Source organism: Lygodium microphyllum, chromosome 13 (assembly GCF_053477565.2).
Source record: "Lygodium microphyllum isolate KBCC chromosome 13, Lygodium_microphyllum_v1.1.10, whole genome shotgun sequence".
Taxonomy (NCBI): Eukaryota; Viridiplantae; Streptophyta; class Polypodiopsida; order Schizaeales; family Lygodiaceae; genus Lygodium; species Lygodium microphyllum.
Genome location: NC_141147.1, coordinates 146,969,576 through 146,976,945, shown reverse-complemented (window position 1 = coordinate 146,976,945; position 7,370 = coordinate 146,969,576). Strand labels below are relative to the sequence as shown.

General features: G+C 40.2%; 1 long non-coding RNA gene across 1 annotated transcript in view; it reads right to left on the bottom strand.

Annotated features, from left to right (window-relative positions):
- Positions 1–684: 684 nt before the first annotated feature.
- LOC148027322 (uncharacterized) overlaps positions 685–7,370 on the bottom strand; it is a 33,632-nt gene continuing 26,946 nt past the window's right edge. Inside the window, exon 3 of the long non-coding RNA XR_015692971.1 lies at positions 685–721. This is a non-coding gene — a long non-coding RNA (uncharacterized LOC148027322). The remainder of the gene's footprint in view (positions 722–7,370) is intronic.

Here is a 7,370-nt window from a genome sequence, read left to right as displayed (position 1 = left end):
TACAAATTATTATTATTTTTTGACACAAGTTGGCTTCAAAGTCTATAGTGAAGGCTGGGCTTGACCTTGGTCACTTAAGAGATTTAATTGCTACAAATTAGATCTCTTAGACTCTTCAATCTAGTACTTTGAGCTATAGTGAACTATCTAAAATATCTAATTTAAAGACTTACTTTTATTTATGTGTTCTCCTCAAATGAATGTTCATTTAACAAGTTCAAATTACCTTAAAGCACTTTATCACTAAAGAATCTGAAAAAAAGTCAAATTTCTATTACATTCAATCTAGCATGTGTCTTAGTTTCAGGCACTTAGGAATGCTATTAAAGAAAACAACTACAATAGTAGATCTCACAAATTCAAAAGTGTCTAGCATAAAGGGTTTAGATCCAATCTAAAAGCTACGGCTAAGTTTGGTATGTTGTCATGCTAGACCAAAGAGAAGCAATTCTGAAGTGCACAAACTTGATTTTGACATCTTGATTATGCTGGATAAATGAAAGAAATTCTATTTGACTTGAATCACTCACACTTGACTTTGACATTGCGGATATAAAGTTGATGTTTAACCAATAGAGTACATAAAGGCCCAAGTATACGTAAATTAGTTAATAAAAATATCATATAGAGTTTTGGGACTACAAGAAAATTTTTTGTCATACGGTTGAGATATTGATTCTTCAATCCACTTGAGACTTGAACACCCTTCAATGAATGTAACCTGGAAGGAAGAAGCATCCCAGTTAGGTGTGGAATGAAAAGTATCTCACTTACAATAGAGTGTGGGGAACAAAGCATATATGTAGGATATTTCTATATTAAGCTAATATGATGCAAAGGACAAACAAAAATGTCCAAATGAACTAGGTTTTAACTTCAAGAATACATATGTTAGACCTACGAAGAATTGTAGAAAGATGCTAGATAGCTAGATTTGACATGTAAAATGTCAAATGGGTGCTATTGTTTGGAAAATAAGAACTTTATTAAAAGTTGTACATGAATGGATTATGCAAAGTTCATGTTCCATGGAATTCAAGCACGTCGAGTTTAAGAAAATAAAATGAGCAAAAATTTCAACTTGTAGTGTAAAATCAACTTATGAGATCTCACAAGGAATGCGTCGTGAACAATGCGATAACCTACATCCTCCCACAAGAGGAAGCGTAGTGAAGGAGCACTGAATGACTATGTGGAGAGATAGCAGGATGCATATCCTTGGGAAGAGACTGCAAGGAGATCGCTCGACTCATAGGAAGACTACCGCCTATGGGTCAAGGTTGTGGTCACAGATCTGCTGAATATACCATTACACTTTACACCCTATAGCATTTGCTAACAACATTACCCTTACACCACACCTTACACCCTTGTAGCTTTAGAACACACCTTTGAAAATCATACCTTTAGTACTCCTTTATGTCCCTAAAGCTTCAAAAATCCCTATCAATTTGATGATGGCATCACAATTCATGCACACTCCAATTTTTGATGAGGATGTTGTCCAGTTAAAAACCTATGGGTTGAGGGCCCCATCTCCAGTTAGGCGTTGGGCTTGGGATATATTTGGAGCCATCACATATACCATTACACTTTACCCCCTATAGAGAGAGAGAGAGTGAGAGAGAGAGAGGGAGTGTGTGTGTGTGTGTGAGGGAGAGAGAAACAAAGAGAGAGCGTGCACACACACACACACACACACACAAATAGATAGATTGAGAGAGCAAGTTGTACTTACACACACACATGCATATAGAGAGAGTGAAAGACAGATAGACATAAAGAGAGAGAGAGAGAGAGAGAGAGAGAGAGTCATGCAATGATAGTATATATTCAATGTAATTATACATTGCACCATGGGCTTCATGAGCTTATGTTGAGATGTTTCCAATCACACCTACTTGAGTCTCTTTGTAAGGAGCAGTGAGGGCTCATGACTAGAATCCCATATGCACAGTAGGAGAAATGCTACCACCCAGTTTCCTATAAAGCATTGTACTTGCTCTCTTTTCTAATGCAATGATAGTACTCTTTTCTTTCCAGTTAAGTGTCTATGTCATTGTCCACACACAAGATTTTGTTTATTAGTCCAAGTCTCAATCTCGAAACCTAATTCACTTGTGTGACAATTTGTCTTGTCAGTGTCAATGTCTTCATGAGTTCATTCTTCCTCTTTCAACCTCCATAGCTTCTATCATAGCCATGCCATAGATCCATGTTTTCATATGGTATCAGTGGGTGTGGTTGAGATGTTTGCAATCACACCTACTTTAGTCTCTTTGTAAGGAGCAGTGAGGGCTCAAGACTAGAATCCCATATGCACAGTAGGAGAAATGCTACCATCCAGTTTCCTATAAAGCATTGCACTTACTCTCTTTTCTAATGCAATGATAGTACTCTTTTCTTTCAAGTAAAGTGTCTATGTCATTGTCCACACACAAGACTATGTTTATCAGTCTAAGTCTCAATCTTGAAACCTAATTCACTTGTGTGACAATTTGTGTTGTCAGTGTCAATGTCTTCATGAGTTCATTCTTCCTCTTTCAACCTCCATAGCTTCTATCATAGCCATGTCCTAGATCCATTTTTTCACATGGTATCAGTGGGCATGGCATAGCTCCTTCTCTATTCTCTCAGTCCCTCTCCAGCTCAGTCCAAGCTCAGGGTGAGTATCTAACTTCATCTCCATCCCTATCTCTACTTGACCTTCCATGGTAGCCATAGCCTATAGCTTAGGATGAGTATCTAACTTCATGTCCATCCCTATCTCTACTTGACCTTCCATGGTAGCCATAGCCTATAGAACCTACCTTGCTTGGAGCCTCTTTTTCTCACTCTAGAGGCTGTAATACATCATGCTTCCTTCTCTGAATGTGTTCTTTTGCTCAGGGCATGGCATCCTATTATGCTACATCTTGACATTGGTGTTGTTTTGGTCTAGCATTGGCAACATTCTCCATCGCAACATAGATCTGCTCCATGTATGGTCATACAGCTCTAGTGGCGGAGCTACAGGGCGCAATCTCGCGACTGAGCATAGTAAAATTTTAGCCCATGGCGTGAGCTCCTTGGCCACTACATTTTGTGGCAAATGCCTTCTCCTGAAACTCGCTGCAAACAAAGATGCAAATGGGTCTAAAACCCTAGAAGCAGTCTACCATAGCCACTCTATCATATACAAATGGGTCTAAAACCCTAGAAGCAGTCTACCATAGCTCATTTTCCACTTCTTCTTTCACTCCCATTGGGAAAAACTAATATCTTTCACTCTGATTTGCTTCAAAATAGAGGTCTTAGCAAACTTTGGGCCATCAAATCATTGAGGAGGGGAAGTGCTTGAAGATCCTTTGAAGTCTTAAAGAAATCAAACCTCTTACATCTCATCCTTCTCATTCTTCTACCCTACTCAAGGTTCTGCCACTTTGAGTTTCCAGCAAGCAGTTCAGCAAGCAAATCAAGGACGAGAATAGAAGACCTATTGAGCATTTACCAAGCATTTGGATCCACTAGTATCTCTTGATACTAGTCACTTAGTGTTTTTTGGCACTTGTGCTTGTTAGCACACTCAAGATTATCTCTTATGATACTCAAAATCTGAGAATTTTGGTGTTGATTTACTACTGCTCCAGCCATCTAACATAGGCAAAGACTCTCCAACTGCTCGCTTCAAAGGAGTCAGGTTTCACACCTGGCAAACCCGCATCAAACTCAACTTGATGAAGAAGGGCCTTTGGGCCATTACCACTAGAAAAGAAAAGAAGCCTCATGATGTAGACCTTGCAGTCACTTGGCAAAAGAATGAAGATAAGGCTCAGGCCATTATCAAACTAGAGCTAGATGATAGCTATATCCACCATGTGGATAACTGTGATACTTCACAGGATACATGGAAGAGACTTGACACCTTGTTTGGTGCACAGTCATCAAAGTATGGTCTGTTGATTGAATTTTTTAGGCTTGAAATGAAGTCCAGCACATCACTTGCCACACTTCTAAATTACATGGAAGGACTTCTAACCCAACTTGTAGGAATCAACACTAAAATGGAAGAAGATGTTTGCATTGGTGTTCTACTTAAAAGTTTTCCTCCTGAATATAATAATGTATCAACAACTCTAATCAATATGCCAAACCCTAAGCTTGTTGATATCTAGGCATCACTGTTAGAGGAGGAAAAGAAGTTAAAAACTAAGGAAGAACCAAGCACCTCTAGAGATGAACAAGCATTATATGTTGGCAACAAGTACAAAGGCAAGAAAGATAAGCTTCTCTGTGACCTTGCACTACACCCTCTGTACACTTTGTGAGGCCCCTATTATAGCCTCTAGATGTCCATCATGTTTATGATACCAACACTTAGCCTTTCTTGCGACAGCCTCTGGTGTTTTGCCATGTTTATGGTGTGCCCACTCTTTGTAGGTGTTGCTTTCACTAAAGCCTCTATATGCTCTGTACTTTTGGTTGTGATTGAGGAGGGGTGTTGAGATGTTTGCAATCACACCTACTTCAGTCTCTTTATAAGGAGCAGTAAGGGCTCATGACTAGAATCCCATATGCAGAGTAGGAGAAGTTCTACAATCCAATTTCCTATAAATCATTGTACTTGCTCTCTTTTCTAATGCAATGATAGTACTCTTTTCTTTCCAGTAAAGTGTCTATGCCATTGTCCACACACAAGATTGTGTTTATTAGTCCAAGTCTCAATCTTGGAACCTAATTCACTTGTGTGAAAATTTTTCTTGTCAGTGTCAATGTCTTCATGAGTTCATTCTTCCTCTTTCAACCTCCATAGCTTCTGTCATAGCCATGTCCTAGATCCATGTTTTCACAGCTTGTTAGATTCAAGACTCCTTTTATATGTCCTAACCTTGATGTGTTCTAAGTAAATGTGGTAGAGAATCGAAAAGAGATGCTAGGGGGTTAGCAACAGGGCTAGTTCACCTAGGTCATGAGTTAGTTCACCTAGGTCATTGCTAGATGTACTAAAGTAGGAAATTGTGCGACTGACTCCTTAGGGAGATATTTCTAACCATAGAAAAGTCATGAATCCTTTTATATGTCCTAACCTTGATGTGCAATGAGTAGATGTGGAAGAAAATGGAAAAGAGAGGCTAGGGGTTTGGTGACAAAGCCAGTTCACCTAGGTCATGAGCTAGTTGACCTAGGTCCCTAGATGTATTGAAGTTCAAAATTTGTAGGTGTAATGTAGTACCTGTGAGTGCCTATGCTATTTGTTCTCTTTGCTTGTCTTCTTCAGTTTTGTTCTTTTTTTTTCTTTGAACAAATATAGTGTCAAACAACCTTTTTTGCAACCTTGCAAAGTTGAATTTTGAAATATAAGAGATCAAAAGGCCGACTATAGATTGTAAATCTCACTTTCAAACAAGGGAGATGTGTACTAAAGTAGTGTGTAAAATGTAGATTGAGTTAGAAAAATAAAACTTTATGCCTTGTTGTTGTTGAAGTTGTTGCTAAAAAAGAACTATAGTTTCTTATGATGACTAAAGTTGTTAATGAAGCAAAATGAAGCTCTTTCTATGGAAGTCAATGCAACTCCTCCTTCTATGGAAGTAGAGGTCAAGGTTTATCTTTCTTGAAGAAGTTGTGCCTGAGTGTGATGATTCTTGCATCTCTTTGGCTCTCATTTGAGGCTTCAAAAGGATCTTGTTGTCTTGATATTCCTACAACCTTGGATATAGTTTAATCTAGAAGCTTTGATAAAAGATTTTAAGATCGAAAATATCTCTAAGTTGAAGAAATGGACTTAAGACTAAGAAACTTGGTTACAAGAATAAACCTTAAACTGGGAAGGTAGAGACCCCAAAATCTAGATACCCTTAGTTAAATTCCAAGGGGAAGAGTTCATTATGTGAAATTCAAGTATCAATTTCTACTAGATTAATCATCAGTTGAAAGAAGCATGATTGATTGAAGTCATAATTTCTTGAAGACATCAATCTTGTTTGTGATTTTCTAGATTAGATAATGATTGAATTAAGTATTGGAACATATATAAATTGAGGAGCCCTATACCTCCCCCAAGGATAGGTGCTAAATCCCCATACCAAGAGGGGATGCTTTTATTGCGGCGGAAGCATGGACCGACTTCGATGGTGAGAGGTCTCCCAGCAGGGATCGCATTAAGTAGGAGGTGGTTAGGGTGCAAGGAGCGCTTTGTGTAATATTTCTGTTGAAAATATTACGAGGCCGTGTGAAGTCTCGGGCATTGTAGTCACGGACGATGCGATCTTTAAATGGTATACTCTCCACGGGCCAATCGAGACTTAGGACTAAGGTTTAATAAAAATCCGCATTCTTCATAAGAACCTCCTCTTGGTAGGAGGCCAAAGGGATAATTGATGGATTTATGGCAATTTTTTTTTAATTATTCCCTCTTTCCCCCAACCAACTGTCGTGTTGGGGGAGAGGGAGGGAAGGCAGGATGACTAAGCATCCATGCTGGATGCCTGGGGGGGGAGGGGGGGGGGGGGGGGGTGAACCCATGCAGGATGCCGCGTGGGGGAGGGAGGATCCCCTCCCTTCACCTATAAAAACCCTCGCTATGGGGTGGAGGGGAAGGAGGTGGAAAGGTTGACGGTCAGCAGAAAGAAGTACGGGCCGCCATTGACGAGAGAAGCTGAGGAGATTGTAAGGTTGCACTGTGAGGAGGAGCTATCGTAGATGAGCCGTGCTGCCATCATTTCGCCTTCAGCCGCTAGCTCCGTCTAGATCCGCCACCGCCTGGCCACATTGGCTACCGTCCTCAAAAGCTCATTTTCACGCCACGTGCTACTGTAGCCAGAAGCCTTAGAAGCTTCTAAGGGGGGGGGCTCTCTAAGCCCCCTTTCTCACTGCAATTTCCACCCAAGTCCATTTAAGACCCTTCCCGTGGGATTCCACCAAAGCCTATAAAGCTCACCTTAACCTGGGGTTTAAGCCCCTTTTCCCCCATTGCATCCTCCATAGAGCTCACACTAGCCGTGTTTTTAAGCCCCTTTCCATAGCATTTCCACAAGGGTTTTAACCCCGTTTCCTTTTAAAGCTTCCCATTGCATTTCTACACAAGCCATATTAGTAGGTTTTAAACCCTCTTTTCCATTGGTTCTCCTTAAGTTCACTCTAACCACCCGATTCAAATACCATCTTTCCCATTTCATCCCCCACAAGCCATTTTATCTTGAGGTTTTTCTTAATCCCCCTTTCCGTGAAGATCAATTGTATTCCTGAAACTTCTACGAAAAGAAGGGGAGTTCATAAGTTGCCATTTTCAAAGCCTAATTTCCGCAAGAAGGTGCATTGGTCAAGGAAGCCCTATTTCAAAAAGGGAATTGCGCGTGCAAGGAAGACGGGCCAAGATCATAAGTCTACGG